Consider the following 20,638-nt stretch of genomic DNA (forward strand, 5'->3'; position numbering starts at 1 on the left):
TTTCTTTCATTTTTCTTTGCATCATGTGCTGTTTGGGGACAATTTTTTTGAAGTGCCATCCTGTCTGACACTGCAGTGCCACTCCTAGATGGGCCAGGTGTTTGTGTCGGCCACTTGTGTCGCTTAGCTTAGTCACACAGCGACCTTGGTGCGCCTCTTTTTTTCTTTGCATCATGTGCTGTTTGGGGACAATTTTTTTGAAGTGCCATCCTGTCTGACACTGCAGTGCCACTCCTAGATGGGCCAGGTGTTTGTGTCGGCCACTTGTGTCACTTAGCTTAGTCACACAGCGACCTTGGTGCGCCTCTTTTTTTCTTTGCATCATGTGCTGATTGGGGACAATTTTTTTTAAGTGCCATCCTGTCTGACACTGCAGTGCCACTCCTAGATGGGCCAGGTGTTTGTGTCGGCCACTTGTGTCGCTTATCTTAGTCACACAGCGACCTTGGTGCGCCTCTTTTTTTCATTGCATCATGTGCTGTTTGGGGACAATTTTTTTGAAGTACCATCCTGTCTGACACTGCAGTGCCACTCCTAGATGGGCCAGGTGTTTGTGTCGGCCACTTGTGTCGCTTATCTAAGTCACACAGCGACCTTGGCGCGCCTCTTTTTTTCTTTGCATCATGTGCTGTTTGGGGACAATTTTTTTGAAGTGCCATCCTGTCTGACACTGCAGTGCCACTCCTAGATGGGCCAGGTGTTTGTGTCGGCCACTTGTGTCGCTTATCTTAGTCACACAGCGACCTTGGTGCGCCTCTTTTTTTCTTTGCATCATGTGCTGTTTGGGGACTATTTTTTTGAAGTGCCATCCTGCCTGACACTGTAGTGCCACTCCTAGATGGGCCAGGTGTTTGTGTCGGCCACTTGTGTCGCTTAGCTTAGCCATCCAGCGACCTCGGTGCAAATTTTAGGACTAAAAATAGTATTGGTGGTCATTCCGAGTTGATCGCTATATTTTTCGTTCGCACAACATAATCGCACAATTGCGATTATATTGTAAAATTGCGAACATCCGCCCCCATCGTAAATTTGCTATGTCGTACGCAGTATTACACATGGTAGGCGTATGCCAAGTTACAACGCATTATTGCGAATCCAACGCATACGCACAAACATCATTGCAAAAATACGATGTCATCGTAGATTTACGCATCCAACTTAAATTTTCTAAGGTTTGTGCAAACAAACGCACAGCAATGGTTTTTTTCCCCTAATTTAGCTGACACCTTGCAATTCAAACTCAGCAAGCGTCCCTCAATTATAAATCCAATTAGTGTAATAATTGATTGTGTGCATGACCAATTAAGTCTGCAAAGAATACCTCAAGAACACTTTCTAGGCATAATTGGACATTACCATGTTTTTTTTTAAAGAAGTGCAAGAGATGTGTAAACTGTGCCTGACATAAATGTAAATAGATTATTTTGGTGTTGTTGTTTAGTGTGTGAATGTATGTGTTTACATGTTTTTAACCAAATTAAGCAACTCACTAACCTAATTTGTATGTAATAAATAAGACTAATACTCTTTTTTTTTTTTTGTGTGGTTATTGTTAGTTAACCAATTTCTGCTTTGCAATATGCTTTATTTTTTGGACAATAAAAACATCACAAGCGCATAACGGTTCAATTTTTTTTTTTAATTTGTAAACAATTTTTTTTGTTTTTTTTTGTTAAACATTTTTAAAAACTTTTCTTTTAAAACATATTTTTTTTCTTTTTTAAATTAATTGGGCCAAATTGTTTACTTCGGCCAACATGGCCTCCAAATTATTCTTTATTCGGCCAACGATGCCTGCCAGGCTTGTGGGATCTCCAATGGCAACATCTGAAATGCAGAGTAAAAATGCAATTTAAAACATAAATCACATTAGCTATTACATCACAATTCCACAAAGCACACTTTCATAAAAAAAGATATACATCATGGATGTATAAATGACAAAACAGTAGCATACCAACACACAAGCATACTCAGCAATGTTTGTCATTCCTAAATTACAATATGTAAAAGTCTAACACACCATGATGTACATTTCATAAGATGGGAGTTATATTTAAGATGGGATGTTGCCCATAGCAACCAATCACATTAAACTTATCTTCTAGAAGGTGGTAAATAAATGAAAAGTTGTTAGTGTTTGGTTGCTCTGGGCAACATCCAATCTTGAATCACACCCCCAAATTAGTACATGTAACCCCATACTGGTCACCATTCACATCTGTAGTGAAGCAGACTTGTTTTTTGTGCTGTTTTGAGCTGCATCATCACACTGCATATCAACATCTTCAGAAGGACAACATATCCTAGCATGCCCACACTCCCTGAAAGCCTGCCTTACTAAATAAATAAGGTCAAACAGGTTTTGATAAAGCAAATAAGCATTTTGTGAGTGTAACTTTCACAACACAAATCATTGTGTCGTTAGGCTGGCTAACAAAGTGACTCCTGCTACTTATTATTTTAAAATATTGCAATACCCAAGCACAATTGTAAAAGTAAAACCACAAAAAAAATAACACTCAGGTCTAAATGTGTTGCATATAATGTAACACATATAAATCTTGTTGTGCAGGCAAACCTGTCGACATAGTGATTAGCAACCACATGTAGACACTGTACATATAATGTCCTGCACACAAATGTGAATGCATCATCCATACCATGATGAAGAAGACAAGCATTTAACCTATACAAAATATTGCCCACAGTACAACAATGCATTTATTTTAATGTGTTTTTTATTTAGACAATTTATACAAAAGGAATGTGTGGGAACTTACTCTCCTCTGCCACTTGGCCACCTCCCTCTAGTGGCTCCGGGGCCTCTGCTGCCCATTCTGTAGGCGACTTTGGCTGGCTGGGGGATGGAGGCTGGATGGGGGATGGAGGCTGGCTTGGGGATGGGGGATGGAGGCTGGCTTGGGGATGGAGGCTGGATGGGTGATGTTGGCTGGATGGGGGATGGGTGCTGGATGGGAGAAGGAGGCAGGATGGGGGAAGGAGGGTCTAATTGTGTGACAGGATGGAAGGGGGAGGTAGTTACAGAGGGGGTTTGGGAATGATAGGGTGAGGGTGGTGGTGAGTTTTTTTGGGACACAGAGGGTGAGGGGGGCAGAGAGGGGAATTTTGTTAAAGAGTGGGATTGGGCTGGAGAGGGGGTGTGGGCTGGAGAGGGGGATTGGGAAAGAGAGTGGGCTTGGGCTGGAGAGGGGGATTGGGAAAATTATGCTGAGGTGGCTGGAGAGGGTGAGGTGGGTGGAGAGGGGGATTGGGCTGGAGAGGGTGATTGGGCAGGAGAGGGTGAGGTGGCTGGAGAGGGGGATTGGGCAGGAGAGTGATTGGGCAGGAGAGGGGGAGGTGGCTGGAGAGGGTGAGGTGGGTGGAGAGGGGGATTGGGCAGGAGAGGTGGAGGGGGAGCCAGAAGGGGATGGTGGTTGTTGTTGTGGCCTCCCTGCAGCAGCAGCAGCACCTTGCCGTTGTGCTCGCCCTAGAATGACATATGTATTTTTAAGTTTATAACATATACATTTAGAACATCAGCATATTCATATTACTCTGTTCTGTCCCATGTTAAAGAGACAGGGGTAACATTACTAAGTTAGTAAAATGTTTATACTGGTGATGTTGTCCTTAGCAACCAATCATAACATCATTTAACTTTCTTAAGCACCTTCTATCCGATAATATATAGAATCAGAATGTTTGTTCTAGCCAAAATCACCAGTTCTCAAAACCACCAACATTTTAACTAATAAACCACTGAGCAGGTTATTGTGTTCAGTTGTGAGCCTGTGTAGTAATTATGCACAACAACATACAGTCAGTACCATACCTCCCAACATGACCCTCTCTAGGAGGAACAGAATGTTGTGCTCCGTCACTTCCCTCTTAATGTATGATTGCCATCACCTGTGCTGAAACACCTTTTTACAAAAAATTAAGTGACAAGTCCAGAAGCAGAGTATTCTGTCCCTCCTGGAGAGGGTCATGTTGTGAGGTATGCAGTACTGCTTGCCCTACCCACACACACTCATGCTTATTGTAAGTGTGCAAAATTTCACACTGTCACTTAGTGAAAGTATGCAAAGGTTATGCGTAAAATCCGTCATGTACCAAAATGTAACTTACTGCGGCCACGTAGGGTCCGGATCTGTTGGCGTAGCTCCGCCAACAAGTCGGGTGTACGCCTTACGCAGATCGCTCCAGCGCCTCTCTAGCTGGATTATCGTCCTCCGGCTGCGGATGCGGCTCCGTAGTAGGCGGCGGACCTCCGCGTAGGCCTCGCGCTTTACCCGATTTGGGACAAAGCGCCCTACGCAGCGGTCCATCACCGCCACCAGTACGCGGAGCTCCCGCCTGGTAAAGGGTGCTGCACGCATCATGGCAATGGCGTTTTCCATATTTGGGCATATATTTATAGTGTGTGTTTGCATGTGATTGGTCTAAAATCTATGCTGTCATCTAAATAAACTTTATTGATGTGTGCATTGAATAAACTTTATTGCTGTCTGCAGTGCTGTGAGGAGCAGAGGGGTTCGTTCGCTCTAGCGGAAATTCGCAGTCGCGGAAGAGCATGATAATAAACTAATCTATTCTCACACACACACACACACACACACACACACACACACACACACACACACTTTTAATAAAATGTAATTATAATTCTGTGTACTCACCACTTTTTGTCAGAACAATCAGCTGCACAGTCAAAGTTTACAACATTTAGTATCATATTTTGAATTGTTTTGGTTTAAAACAGGATTAGAAAACAAAAAAAATTAAAAAGCAACAATTAGCAACGGAACAATATTTATCCAAGAATAAAAACATTGTAAAGTTTAACATGTTTGAATATTTACATAAACAAATAATAATATAGTCACACACACCAAAACAATTACACAATGAGCTTTCAATAGCTACCTAAATGACATCAGTGCAAAATGAACATAAACAGATAGTGTTTTGTGTATAACATTTAAAATTTGTTAAAAAACACTATACCTGAAATATTCTTGCACAATGCGTGCGCTTACTTCACTTCCCCTCCGGGAAACACTCCCCTTACCGACTCTCCGCCCAACCCCTGGCTCCTCATCTGGCAATTCCTCTGTGTGAGGAAGCTCAACGCAACTCCTTACAGCGATGTTATGTAGAATAGCGCACAGGACCACTATTTTACTTACCATCTCCAGCGAATACATGATGTCGCCACCAGTGCGGTGGAGCACACGAAAGCGTCCTTTAAGGACACCAATCGTGCGCTCCACCAGCTGTCTAGTGGCAGTAAGCGCGGAGTTAAATGCCGTCTGTGGTCCTGGCCTGGGCTTACTGTAAGGAGTCATGAGCCAGGGGGTGCAAGGATATCCACGGTCTCCTGTTTGATGAGAAGACAAGACAAAAATTAGATTGAAAAATGAAAAAAAATTATTGTAAGTAAATAAACAAAAACACTCACCCAATAACCACATGTCTTGTCTTTCCATCGATCTTAATCTGTGCCATATCCCTGATTGTCTAATGACATGGGCATCATGGGAGTTCCCCGGGAACTTAGCATTCAGGGACAGGATCTGGAGGGATGGCCCACAAACAACCATTACATTCAAAGAATGAAACCGTTTCCTGTTTCTATAAATTTCTTCATTATGTCTTGGTGGTACAATAGCTACATGTGTGCCATCCACAACCCCAATAACATGTGGGAAGCGACTACCACCTTCCTCAAATTGCCGCTTCACCACATCTAGGGCACCAACATCCAAAGGCATAGCAATAAATTGCTTAACTCTCTTAATGAAAGCCTGGCTGACACGCCGAAGGACCTTACTGAACTGGCCCTGCGACATGCCAACCAGATCGCCAACAACATGCTGGTATGAACCAGTGGCCACAAAATGTAACACAGCAAGGAATTGTGTCAATGCTGGTATTGCTGTAGGATACCTAATGGATTGTTCTAGATCACTCTCTATTATGGAGAGAGTGTCTAGGATTAGATGAGGTGGCAGCCTATATCTGCGCACAACCACATCATCAGGCATCCCAAAAAGGAGGACACGGGTACGGAAAATTGGTGGCCTAGCACGCCTCCGTTGCCTTGGATGATGAGGAGCCGGTTGCGGTTGGAGGGCTTGCAGCGGTTGGGGTGGGAGTGGTTCCATGGGTTGGGGTGGGAGGGCTTCAGCTGCCACATGAATGGACATCACCAACTTAAAATGAAGGTAAGAATCAATTTATTTTAAAATAAACATTGTCAGCCATAATCAAAGTCAAAGTGTATGGGTGTTAACTTACTGGAGGAGCATACTCCATTTCTTCAAGATTAAATTACGGGTCCAAAACAAAAAATTGGGAACAAAACAAAAAGAAACCTTTAGCTAATTTTAAAAAACATAGGTTAACATCACGAAAAAAAAAAGTTTTGGGATTTGAAACATACCCATATAATAACTGCCACAATATATAATAAAACAACTAAGTATGAATAAAGTTTTTTTAAAAACAAATCTGTATATTTTTAAAAATTAACAAGGTGGCCCTTTAGTAGCTAATACAGCAAAAAACAGCCCTACTTTGACAAAAGTAAATGCTTTGTAAACCAAGAAATAACACCTACAAGAGAGAGAAATGGACCCAAATAAATGAACAAAAAAACTTGCTACAAACACACTCCAGGACACACAGGGAATGGCAACTTACCTGCTCCAGATATCAAAAAACAAATGTGTAGAAAATGTAAAGCAAAAATCCGCCTACTTGGCACAAAACAAAAGTGAGGAAGGAAATCCCACAAGGAGACACCTACAAGAGACACAGAAGGAGTCTAAGAGAACATATAGACAATTACTACAAACAGCAGCACACACAGGGAATGGCTACTTACCTGCTCCAGATATCAAAAAACAAATGTGTAGAAAATGTAAAGCAAAAATCCGCCTACTTGGCACAAAACAAAAGTGAGGAAGGAAATCCCACAAGGAGACACCTACAAGAGACACAGAAGGAGTCTAAGAGAACATATAGAAAATTACTACAAACAGCAGCACACACAGGGAATGGCAACTTACCTGCTCCAGATATCAAAAAACAAATGTGTAGAAAATGTAAAGCAAAAATCCGCCTACTTGGCACAAAACAAAAGTGAGGAAGGAAATCCCACAAGGAGACACCTACAAGAGACACAGAAGGAGTCTAAGAGAACATATAGACAATTACTACAAACAGCAGCACACACAGGGAATGGCTACTTACCTGCTCCAGATATCAAAAAAACAAATGTGTAGAAAATGTAAAGCAAAAATCCGCCTACTTGGCACAAAACAAAAGTGAGGAAGGAAATCCCACAAGGAGACACCTACAAGAGACACAGAAGGAGTCTAAGAGAACATATAGACAATTACTACAAACAGCAGCACACACAGGGAATGGCAACTTACCTGCTCCAGATATCAAAAAACAAATGTGTAGAAAATGTAAAGCAAAAATCCGCCTACTTGGCACAAAACAAAAGTGAGGAAGGAAATCCCACAAGGAGACACCTACAAGAGACACAGAAGGAGTCTAAGAGATCAAACTGTGCAAACAATATAACATACACAATGTAAAGTACAGGTCAGAAAAAAACAAATATGGCATACTAAACCATTTAAATAACAAACAGATATTCTTGGCTTGATAATTGACTAATGTAGGAATACTCACAAAAGAAACTTAGCCAAAAAAGCGCACTACGCTATACATGTTAAAAGTTAATAAACGGACATCTGTCTGCAAGACAATGCTAAAACTACTCACTCTGCAAAGTTGGGCAAAAGACGACCACCTTCTCTGTAAACACACAGCAAATACACAGCAGCTTCTTTCATCATACACCCACTCACAGGCTAAAAACCATGCTCTTAAATAAGCAGTACAATCAGTCACAGAATTAGCATAATTTACACCTGTGTGAATTAACGCTGCGCACGTAGCTATAAATACCTACACACCTGTGCGGACAGAACATGTCATTACCAACATGGCTACTCATGAGGATTTTGCAGCAGAGATGGACCGCTTGCAGCGGGAGCAGGCAGAATTGGCTCAAAGACGTATCGCATTGCGTCGGCGAATGCTGGAATCCGCCTCTGCGGAATGTGAAGACGCAGGACCCAGTACTAGAGACATTCCAGCTTCTGAGACCCAGCAGTTAAGCGGGGTTACCCTGCCAGACAGACATACTGGGGAAACTGAGGGAGATTCAGCATTAGCCGCACAACCACAACATACAGAAGCTGCTAGTGACGAGGAAGATGGTGAGGAGCAACAGGAACAAAGCTCACAGGCTACTTCAAGGCGCAAAAAAAGGCAGCCCGCATTCACTAAGAGGGAGTTGCGTGTTTTGGTCACGCAGGCCATGTCAAAAATTCATAGAGGACCGAAAAACATGGGTGCTGCTACGAAAGAACGCATCTGGAGGGACATCACTCATTCTGTCAATGAAGTTGGCTCTATCGTCCGAACATCACAGGAAGTTAGACGACGGTAAGTGTATATTGGCAGTCCATTATGTGTGCTAAGTATTTGTCAAAAGCTAGTTACATGTGATGTTGTCCTATATATTAAAGCCTTTATTTTTAATACTCTACCTTGCCCCTATTTTTCCAAACATATGTAGTTGGGCCGACTTCAAATCCCGCCTGAAGGGCAAGAGGGCTGCGGAGTGGAATGCCTCGAGGGCTACAGGGGGAGGACCATCTGTCGCTGTGGAGTATACAGAGTTGGAGGAGATAGCGATGGACTGTGTCAGTTATGAGGAGGGGACAGGGGTGTCTCATATGGACACGGACCTGCCTGAAATCCTGACGGCACATGACTTGCCAGGTAAGTTTACACACATATTTTTAAATGTTTAAAATTATAAAAACAAAAGTCTCATATTGTTTTTTTCTACTCTTTTTCCACACATTCTTCTATTTGCTTTGCACATAACACAGCACAGGGGGGTGAGCAGGTGGAGTCACAGGAGGGTTATGTGGCTGAGGCTGAGGTGGAGGGACCTAGTGGGTCTGGTAGTGTGGGACCCCAAATCCCACCTATCCAGGTTCCAACTGGCCCACCCACCCAACCCTCTGCTATCCCGGAGATCCTGCTTGAAATAGCTAGGTATGGTGAGAGCCTAAATGCATTTCAGGACAGGATGATCCGGGAGGTAAGCCAGATAGCTGTCCGGTTCACTGAGCACAGAACCAGTGTGGAGCAAGGTGTTGCTCAACTCTGCCAAGGTCTGGCAGAGATCAGGCAGGGACAAGATCATCTTGCCTCCTCATTCCAAAGCCTTGCAAATAACATCTTGCAAGGGCTCCAGGCCATCGCTGTCTCCCTTGCACACAGTGGCAGAGAGCCAGCCACATCGGCTCCCTCCCCTGCCCCTGCCCAGGAAGAACATCCCACTGGGCAGGGCCCACGAAGGTTGCTCCGCAGACCAAGCCAAGAAGAACAGCATCAGACGGGGACCAAAAAAAGAAAGTGATGTCTCTCCAGATGGGCAGCACCCATGTTTTTCATGTTGTCTCTGTTTTTTTTGTGTTGGCTTGTGTGGCCAGAATGGATAACTCCCTCTTAGTGAAATGTATTATATATGTTTTGATATATTGTAGCCTGTGAGCTTTTTTTCCTAAACACCAGAGCCATCTTCCTCTTCCTAGTGTGCTGTGTATTGTTGTGTTTGTGTGGTGGCTCATGAATCTTTCTCAGTTGGCCAAATATATTTGTCTGGCAGGGTGGTTAGACCATATTATTTATTTGCAATTACATTATGATTTTGTCAGAAGCTGGAGTTTCCCTAGTAGTGAGTTCTGCTATGTCATTTGTGTCAGTGGCATCTGCTTGCTGCTTGGTCCATCTTTGCCTGTGATACTCACCTGTAGCCATGTTGTTTTGATCCCAAAATATATATACATCAGTAATAAAAAAAATAAAAAATTAAAAATTTGTGTACTTTCTTAAAGTTAATGCATTATGTTAATCTTAGTCCAGGAAAGTTTTGCAAAGCATATAGACACTTGGGGAACAAGGGAACAATCTTTAAAAAAAACCAAGCATTGCATCTTTAAAAATGCAACAGGTATGCCTTGCACCACACTTTAATGTCCATATTCCAAAAATAGTTACAACTCGGGATTTGATTTACTATGGCCAACAGGACATAATTTTAAACATTGCAAGATATTCTAACCAAATAAAAAAGTTTAATTTATGCCAAAAAATAAGTGTATGCTGCATTATGTTGGTCCTGAGATTTGGAATATACAAAGGTTACATTTTATGTAGTTTAGATGTTGCTGATGTAGTTTATAGATTTTGTTAATTTTACTTGTTTGCATTTGGTAGTAGTACACACATTAAAACATGCACTTAACAACAATGTTTAGCCAAACACTTGGCCCTAAATAAAAACCTTATTTGGCAGCGTGACAGATTTATAGGTGCTTAGAATAAACATGTAATGTGTCCACACAATTGCTGTTTGCAGTACTTCAGCAGAGCAATGTTTAGCAAGTAATTGGACAACAGATGAATGGCATCTCCAATTAACTGCTAATTATTGCAGACACACTTGTAACACTAATTCGCAAATGCAGAGTAACTGCAGACCTACTCGGCTGCTGCGTCAAGATTGCGAGGCATTGGTATGTTAAATTTAACATCGAAAACGCATTTCTGCAAAAACACGCCTACTGCTAGTTGCATACTCCCACACTAGGACGCCCACTTTCACGCCCATGTCGTCAGATTGCGAAGTCGCGCCCCTGTCACGCCTTCGCCACTCCCCGTTTTCGTTTCTGTGTAACGAGCAGTTTTCTTTGTAGTATTTCTGCACAAGTGTCGTATTGCTATGCTCGCGCATGCGTATTTCCACTTTTGCGCATGCGCGTTTAGTTGATTTATGCCCATTTGCGATGCGATGATTCTCTGCGAACAACTCGGAATGAGGGCCATTGTGAGGTGTGAGGTGTTCAGAATAGACTGGAAATTAGTGGAAATTATGGTTATTGAGGTTAATAATACTATGGGATCAAAATGACCCCCAAATTCTATGATTTAAGCTGTTTTGTAGGGTTTTTTGAAAAAAACACCCGAATCCAAAACACACCCGAATCCGTCAAAAAAATTTCGGTGAGGTTTTGCCAAAACGCGTCCGAATCCAAAACACGGCCGCGGAACCGAATCCAAAACCAAAACACAAAACCCGAAAAATGTCCGGTGCACATCACTAGTATTCACCCAAGGGTTCTAATGGAGCTTCACTCTGAACTGGCAAAACCGCTATATTTGATCTTTAAGGATTCAGTTATATCAGGTATGGTTCCCAAAGACTGGCGTATAGCGGAAGTAGTGCCTATATTCAAAAAGGGAAGTAAAGCTGAACCAGGTAATTATAGACCAGTTAGTCTTACATCTATAGTGGGGAAAGTATTGAAAGGTATTCTAAGAGATAGTATTCAGAAGTTCCTTGAAGTCAATAAGGTCATTAAAAGAAATCAACATGGGTTTATGAAGGACAGATCCTGTCAAACCAACTTACTTGGCTTTTATGAAACAGTAAGCGCAAACCTAGATCAGGGTAAAGACGTGGATGTAATCTTTTTAGACTTTGCCAAAGCGTTCGGTACTGTACCACACATGAGACTTATCTACAAGCTACAAGAATCAGGGCTAGGAAGCACAATATGCACTTGGGTCAAAAACTGGTTAGATAATAGGGAGCAGCGCGTTGTGGTTAATGGATCTTTTTCAACTTGGACTGAAGTGCTAAGTGGTGTGCTGCAAGGCTCAGTATTAGGACCGCTATTGTTCAATATTTTCATTAACGACCTAACAGAAGGTCTAGAAAGCATGGTGTCAATTTTTGCAGATGATACCAAATTGTGTAAGGCTGTAAATACAGAGGAGGATGCCGAGTCTCTTCAGAACGACTTAGTTAAATTAGAAGCATGGGCAGCGAAATGGAGAATGCGCTTCAACACAGACAAGTGTAAGGTAATGCACTATGGTAAGAAGAACAAAAATTACACCTACCTACTAAATGGGGTAAAATTAGGGGATTCTGTACTGGAAAAGGACTTAGGTGTCCTCATAGATAGCAAACTAAGCAGTAGTACCCAAAGTAGGACTGCAGCAAAGAAGGCTAATAAGATATTAGCATGCATAAAACGGGGTATTGATGCTAGGGACGAGAGTATTATACTCCCGTTATATAAATCACTAGTGAGGCCACACCTTGAATACTCTGTCCAATTCTGGGCACCGTACTACAAAAAGGATATCCTGGAGCTAGAAAAGGTTCAGAGGAGGGCGACCAAACTAATTAAGGGCATGGAGACGATGGAATACAAGGAAAGGCTTGAAAGACTAGGCATGTTTACACTGGAAAAGCGGAGACTAAGAGGGGATATGATCAACATCTACAAATATATAAGGGGACAATACACAGATCTTGCGCGGGACCTGTTTTTGGTTAGATCAACACAGAGGACTCGTGGACACTCCCTCTGGTTAGAGGAGTGGAGATTCCGCACAATACGGCGTAAAGGCTTTTTCACGGTAAGGACAATGGGGTATATTTACTAAAATTCGTATTTTCCCGTCTGAGGTCAAAGTTCAATCACGAATGACATCGAAAGTGTAAAGTTGCAACTTTTTTAATTTATTACGACTAATTTACTAAGTTGTCGTATTCTGCATTTTCGGATTTACCGATGTCGATGTCATTCGTTTTTTTTTGCAGTGTTTTACGTGAGTGACTTGTAAAACACTGCCGACTTTAATACAATGAATCTCGGCCGGATCTGAGAGATCCGTGCTGGGCTTCATTGTGCACCTTTTTAAAAATTGAAATCAGTGTTAAAATAAAATAAAAAAATTGCGTGGGGTCCCCCCTCCTAAGCCAAACCAGCCTCGGGCTCTTTGAGCCGGTCCTGGTTGTAAAAATATGGGGGGAAAAATGTCAGGGGTTCCCCCATATTTAAACAACCAGCTCTGCGCCTGGTCCTGGTTCCAAAAACACGGGGGACAAAAAGCGTAGGGGTCCCCCGTATTTCTGAAACCAGCACCGGGCTCCACTAGCCAGATACATAATGCCACAGCCGGGGGACACTTTTATCTAGGTCCCTGGCATTACATAACCAACTAGTCTCCCCTGGCCGGGGTACCCTGGAGGAGTGGGGACCCCTTCAATCAAGGGGTCCCCCCCTCCAGCCACCCAAGGGCCAGGAGTGAAGCCCGAGGCTGTCCCCCCATCCAAGGGCTGCGGATGGGAGGCTGATAGCCCTTTTGACAAAAAATGAATATTGTTTTTAGTAGCAGTACTACAAGTCCCAGCAAGCCTCCCCCGCAAGCTGGTACTTGGAGAACCACAAGTACCAGCATGCGGTGGGAAACCGGGCCCGCTGGTACCTGTAGTACTACTACTAAAAAAATACCCCAATAAAAACATAAGACACACACCTTGAAAGTAAAACTTTAATACATACATCCACACCTCCATATACACATACTTACCTATGTTCACACGAGGGTCGGTCCTCTTCTCCATGTAGAATCCATGGGGTACCTGTTGAAAAAATGATACTCACAAAATCCAGGGTAGATGGCTCCTCTTTTAATCCATTTGTAATCCAGGTACTTTGCAAAATAACAAAACGGACACCCGACCTCGCACTGTTTTCACATGGGACCCCTTTCCCCGAATGCCAGGAACCCCGAATGCCAGGAACCCCCTCTGACTTATGTCTAAGACGGTTCCATCAGCCAATCAGGGAACGCCACGTTGTGGCATCCTCCTGATTGGCTGTGTGCTCCTGTACTGTATGACAGGCAGCACACGGCAGTGTTACAATGCAGCGCCTATGCGCTCCATTGTAACCAATGGTGGGAACTTTGTGGTCAGCGGTTGACCGAAAGTAACTTCACCGCTAACCACAAAGTTCCCACCATTGGTTTTGGAACCAGGGCCGGCTCAAAGAGCCCGAGGCTGGTTTTGCTTAGGAGGGGGGACCCCACGCATTTAAAAAAAAAAATTTAACACTTTCCCACCCCTTCCCACTGAAAAACATGCACGGATCTCATGGATCCGTGCATGCCTATCCAAACACTGGGAAAAAAAGCAGGTCTGTTTATTTTTAGCACTTTTTCACGAATTGTATTCAGCACGGCAGTGTTTGGCTTTTGTCGGCAGTGTTTGTGATTTTCACTTTTTAGTAAATTACCGATTTCTACCAAATTGCAGGCGTATTTGACCAATGGTGTATTGATTTGTAATTTTTTCCTAGGACTTCCAAAATATTACGAATGCCCTCATCACTGCCGAGATTTTTGCTTAGTAAATTCCCGAGATGACACTTTGAAGAAAAAACGTCATCTCGGTCAAAATCGGGAGCTTAGTAAATATACCCCAATACGTGTTTGGAATTCCTTGCCTGAGGGAGTTGTAATGGCGGAATCTGTCAACACCTTTAAAAATGGGTTAGATAAATTCCTAATGGATATCCAGGGGTATGGTGCATAGTCATGCATTATAGTTACTATAAATAGGGATAAAATGCAACGGCTGACAGCAGCATCAGTCAGAAATTTTAGTCAAATCATCATGCATAGGAGACCACAAATAGGTTGAACTCGATGGACAATTGTCTTTTTTCAACCTCAGATACTATGTTACTATCTATTTCAGTTTTGGATGGTCAATATCATCTTACTAGTTGCCCTGTATGGTAGTGGGATTTAGGAAATGTGGTTTACTCTCTTATCCCCTTAACATAGGTAACATGGTAAGTGTCCGCTGCCCTTGATGCACCTGGCCCGGCCAGGCCGCGTCCCCATAGTTGGGTCTTATACCTGAGCCCGGTTGTTGTCACTTAGAGACCCCTTTCTATTGTCCCCTGACCGGCACGCTAGGCCAGATGTAGTTCTTTCTGGTCTCCAATCTTCCCCTCTTCCCTACTTTCCCCGTGTCTTGTTTCCCCTGTTCCTGTGTTCTCTTTTTCTTCTTGTTCAGATGTGTAGGAATGTCCGCCGATTGCCATGGGTATTCACAATGTTTTTGCTTTGGTTTGTTACAGGGCTGCGGTGTCTGGAGGGAGGCGGTGAGGCGTTCCAAAAAACTCGCTGGTCATGGCTCTTAGAATCTATTCCCATAATGTTAAAGGTTTGAACAGCCCTCACAAACGCACCAAGCTTTTTCTCTCCCTTAAACAAGCCAAGGGCGATTTAGTTTTCCTACAAGAAACCCACTTTCTCTGACGTCCTAAGTGGATGCTGGGGACTCCGTCAGGACCATGGGGATTAGCGGCTCCGCAGGAGACAGGGCACAAAAGTAAAAGCTTTAGGATCAGGTGGTGTGCACTGGCTCCTCCCCCTATGACCCTCCTCCAAGCCTCAGTTAGATTTTTGTGCCCGGCCGAGAAGGGTGCAATCTAGGTGGCTCTCCTAAAGAGCTGCTTAGAGTAAAAGTTTTGTTAGGTTTTTTATTTTCAGTGAGTCCTGCTGGCAACAGGCTCACTGCTACGAGGGACTTAGGGGAGAAGAAGTGAACTCACCTGCGTGCAGGATGGATTGGCTTCTTAGGCTACTGGACACCATTAGCTCCAGAGGGATCGAACACAGCCATGGAGTCCGGTCCCAGAGCCGCGCCGCCGACCCCCTTGCAGATGCCGAAGAGTGAAGAGGTCCAGAAACCGGCGGCAGAAGACTTTTCAGTCTTCATGAGGTAGCGCACTGCAGCTGTGCGCCATTGTTGTCAGCACACTTCACACCAGCGGTCACTGAGGGTGCAGGGCGCTGGGGGGGGGCGCCCTGGGCAGCAATGAAATACCTATACTGGCTAAAAGATACATCACATATAGCCCCTGGGGCTATATGGATGTATTTAACCCCTGCCAGGTCTCAGAAAAACGGGAGAAGAAGCCCGCCGAAAAGGGGGCGGAGCCTATTCTCCTCAGCACACAGCGCCATTTTCCCTCACAGAAATGCTGGTGGGAAGGCTCCCAGGCTCTCCCCTGCACTGCACTACAGAAACAGGGTTAAAACAGAGAGGGGGGGGCACTTATTTGGCGATATGATTATATATATTAAGATGCTATAAGGGAAAAACACTTATATAAAGGTTGTCCCTGTATAATTATAGCGTTTTGGTGTGTGCTGGCAAACTCTCCCTCTGTCTCCCCAAAGGGCTAGTGGGGTCCTGTCCTCTATCAGAGCATTCCCTGTGTGTGTGCTGTGTGTCGGTACGTGTGTGTCGACATGTATGAGGACGATGTTGGTGAGGAGGCGGAGCAATTGCCTGTAATGGTGATGTCACTCTCTAGGGAGTCGACACCGGAATGGATGGCTTATTTAGGGAATTACGTGATAATGTCAACACCCTGCAAGGTCGGTTGACGACATGAGACGGCCGGCAAACCAATTAGTACCTGTCCAGGCGTCTCAAACACCGTCAGGGGCTTTAAAACGCCCATTTACCTCAGTCGGTCGACACAGACACGGACACTGACTCCAGTGTCGACGGTGAAGAAACAAACGTATTTTCCATTTGGGCCACACGTTACATTTTAAGGGCAATGAAGGAGGTGTTACATATTTCTGATACTACAAGTACCACAAAAGAAGGTATTATGTGGGGTGTGAAAAAACTACCTGTAGTTTTTCCTGAATCAGATAAATTAAATGAAGTGTGTGATGATACGTGGGTTTTCCCCGATAGAAAATTATTGGCGTTATACCCTTTCCCGCCAGAAGTTAGGGCGCGTTGGGAAACACCCCTTAGGGTGGATAAGGCGCTCACACGCTTATCAAAACAAGTGGCGTTACCGTCTCCAGATACGGCCGCCCTCAAGGAGCCAGCTGATAGGAGGCTGGAAAATATCCTAAAAAGTATATACACACATACTGGTGTTATACTGCGACCAGCGATCGCCTCAGCCTGGGTGTGCAGCGCTGGGGTGGCTTGGTCGGATTCCCTGACTGAAAATATTGATACCCTTGACAGGGACAGTATTTTATTGACTATAGAGCATTTAAAGGATGCATTTCTATATATGCGAGATGCACAGAGGGATATTTGCACTCTGGCATCAAGAGTAAGTGCGATGTCCATATCTGCCAGAAGATGTTTATGGACACGACAGTGGTCAGGTGATGCAGATTCCAAACGGCACATGGAAGTATTGCCGTATAAAGGGGAGGAGTTATTTGGGGTCGGTCCATCGGACCTGGTGGCCACGGCAACAGCTGGAAAATCCACCTTTTTTACCCCAAGTCACATCTCAGCAGAAAAAGACACCGTCTTTTCAGCCTCAGTCCTTTCGTCCCCATAAGGGCAAGCAGGCAAAAGGCCAGTCATATCTGCCCAGGGATAGAGGAAAGGGAAGAAGACTGCAGCAGGCAGCCCATTCCCAGGAACAGAAGTCCTCCACCGCTTTTGCCAAGTCCTCAGCATGACGCTGGGGCTGTACAAGCGGACTCAGCTGCGGTGGGGGGTCGTCTCAAGAGTTTCAGCGCGCAGGGCTCACTCGCAAGTGGACCCCTGGATCCTACAAGTAGTATCCTAGGGGTACAGATTGGAAATTCGAGACGTCTCCCCCTCGCAGGTTCCTGAAGTCTGCTTTACCAACGTCTCCCTCCGACAGGGAGGCAGTATTGGAAACAATTCACAAGCTGTATTCCCAGCAGGTGATAATCAAAGTACCCCTCCTACAACAAGGAAAGGGGTATTATTCCACACTATATTGTGGTACTGAAGCCAGACGGCTCGGTGAGACCTATTCTAAATCTGAAATATTTGAACACTTACATACAAAGGTTCAAATCAAGATGGAGTCACTCAGAGCAGTGATAGCGAACCAGGAAGAAGGGAACTATATGGTGTCCCTGGACATCAAGGATGCTTACCTCCATGTCCCAATTTGCCCTTCTCACCAAGGGTACCTCAGGTTCGTGGTACAAAACTGTCACTATCAGTTTCAGACGCTGCCGTTTGGATTGTCCACGGCACCCCGGGTCTTTACCAAGGTAATGGCCGAAATGATGATTCTTCTTCAAAGAAAAGGCGTCTTAATTATCCCTTACTTGGACGATCTCCTGATAAGGGCAAGGTCCAGAGAACAGTTGGAGGTCGGAGTAGCACTATCTCAAGTAGTTCTACGACAGCACGGGTGGATTCTAAATATTCCAAAATCGCAGCTGTCTCCGACGACACGTCTGCTGTTCCTAGGGATGATTCTGGACACAGTCCAGAAAAAGGTGTTTCTCCCGGAGGAGAAAGCCAGGGAGTTATCCGAGCTAGTCAGGAACCTCCTAAAACCAGGAAAAGTGTCAGTGCATCATTGCACAAGGGTCCTGGGAAAAATGGTGGCTTCTTACGAAGCGATTCCATTCGGCAGATTTCACGCAAGAACTTTTCAGTGGGATCTGCTGGAAAAATGGTCCGGATCGCATCTTCAGATGCATCAGCGGATAACCCTGTCTCCAAGGACAAGGGTGTCTCTTCTGTGGTGGCTGCAGAGTGCTCATCTACTAAAGGGCCACAGATTCGGCATTCAGGACTGGGTCCTGGTGACCACGGATGCCAGCCTGAAAGGCTGGGGAGCAGTCACACAAGGAAAAAATTTCCAGGGAGTGTGATCAAGTCTGGAGACTTCTCTCCACATAAATATACTGGAGCTAAGAGCAATTTACAATGCTCTAAGCTTAGCAAGACCTCTGCTTCAAGGTCAGCCGGTATTGATCCAGTGGGACAACATCACGGCAGTCGCCCACGTAAACAGACTGGGCGGCACAAGAAGCAGGAGGGCAATGGCAGAAACTGCAAGGATTCTTCGCTGGGCGGAAAATCATGTGTTAGCACTGTCAGCAGTGTTCATACCGGGAGTGGACAACTGGGAAGCAGACTTCCTCAGCACGACCTCCACCCGGGAGAGTGGGGACTTCATCGGGAAGTCTTCCACATGATTGTGAACCGTTGGGAAAGACCAAAGGTGGACATGATGGCGTCCCGCCTGAACAAAAAACTGGACAGGTATTGCGCCAGGTCAAGAGACCCTAAGGCAATAGCTGTGGACGTTCTGGTAACACCGTGGGTGTACCAGTCGGTGTATGTGTTCCCTCCTCTGCTTCTCATACCTAAGGTACTGAGAATTATAAGACGTAGAGGAGTAAGAACTATACTCGTGGCTCCGGATTGGCCAAGAAGGACTTGGTACCCGGAACTTCAAGAGATGCTCACAGAGGACTCATGGCCTCTGCCGCTAAGAAGGGACTTGCTTCAGCAAGTACCATGTCTGTTCCAAGACTTACCGCGGCTGCGTTTGACGGCATGGCGGTTGAACGCCGGATCCTAAGGGAAAAAGGCATTCCGGAAGAGGTCATTCCTACCCTGGTCAAAGCCAGGAAGGAGGTGACCGCACAACATTATCACCACATGTGGCGAAAATATGTTGCGTGGTGTGAGGCCAGGAAGGCCCCACGAAGAAATTTCAACTCGGTCGATTCCTGCATTTCCTGCAAACAGGAGTGTCTATGGGCCTCAAATTGGGGTCCATTAAGGTTCAAATTTCGGCCCTGTCGATTTTCTTCCAGAAAGAATTGGCTTCAGTTCCTGAAGTCCAGAAGTTTGTCAAGGGAGTACTGCATATACAACCCCCTTTTGTGCCTCCAGTGGCACTGTGGGATCTCAACGTAGTTCTGGGATTCCTCAAATCACATTGGTTTAAACCGCTCAAATCTGTGGATTTGAAATATTTCACATGGAAAGTGACCATGATGTTGGCCCTGGCCTCGGCCAGGCGAGTGTCAGAATTGGCGGCTTTGCCTCACAAAAGCCCATATCTGATTGTCCATTCGGACAGGGCAGAGCTGCGGACTCGTCCCCAGTTTCTCCCTAAGGTGGTGTCAGCGTTTCACCTGAACCAGCTTATTGTGGTACCTGCGGCTACTAGGGACTTGGAGGACTCCAAGTTGCTAGATGTTGTCAGGGCCCTGAAAATATAGGTTTCCAGGACGGCTGGAGTCAGGAAAACTGACTTGCTGTTATCCTGTATGCACCCAACAAACTGGGTGCTCTTGCTTCTAAGCAGACGATTGCTAGTTGGATGTGTAGTACAATTCAGCTTGCACATTCTGTGGCAGGCCTGCCACAGCCAAAATATGTAAATGCCCATTCCACAAGGAAGGTGGGCTCATCTTGGGCGGCTGCCCGAGGGGTCTCGGCTTTACAACTTTGCCGAGCTGCTACTTGGTCAGGGGCACACCCTGGCTGAGGAGGACCTGGAGTTCTCTCACTCGGTGCTGCAGAGTCATCCGCACTCTCCCGCCCGTTTGGGAGCTTTGGTATAATCCCCATGGTCCTGACGGAGTCCCCAGCATCCACTTAGGACGTCAGAGAAAATAAGAATTTACTTACCGATAATTCTATTTCTCGTAGTCCGTAGTGGATGCTGGGCGCCCATCCCAAGTGCGGATTGTCTGCAATACTTGTACATAGTTATTGTTACAAAAATCGGGTTATTATTGTTGTGAGCCATCTTTTCAGAGGCTCCGCTGTTATCATGCTGTTAACTGGGTTCAGATCACAGGTTGTACAGTGTGATTGGTG

General features: G+C 44.9%; 1 protein-coding gene and 1 long non-coding RNA gene across 3 annotated transcripts in view; one reads left to right on the forward strand and one right to left on the reverse strand.

The window, feature by feature from the left end:
* LOC135041525 (cadherin EGF LAG seven-pass G-type receptor 2-like) overlaps window positions 1–20,638 on the forward strand; it is a 407,444-nt gene that overhangs the window by 342,365 nt on the left and 44,441 nt on the right. The window lies entirely within an intron of this gene.
* On the reverse strand, window positions 5,098–6,325 carry LOC135041551 (uncharacterized). Its single transcript, XR_010235040.1, has 3 exons — window positions 6,304–6,325; window positions 5,465–5,579; window positions 5,098–5,383 (listed from the first exon to the last, which is right to left on the reverse strand). It is a non-coding gene; the product is annotated as an uncharacterized LOC135041551 (long non-coding RNA).

The sequence above is a fragment of the Pseudophryne corroboree genome, chromosome 2 (genome assembly GCF_028390025.1).
Source record: "Pseudophryne corroboree isolate aPseCor3 chromosome 2, aPseCor3.hap2, whole genome shotgun sequence".
NCBI classification, from domain to species: Eukaryota; Metazoa; Chordata; class Amphibia; order Anura; family Myobatrachidae; genus Pseudophryne; species Pseudophryne corroboree.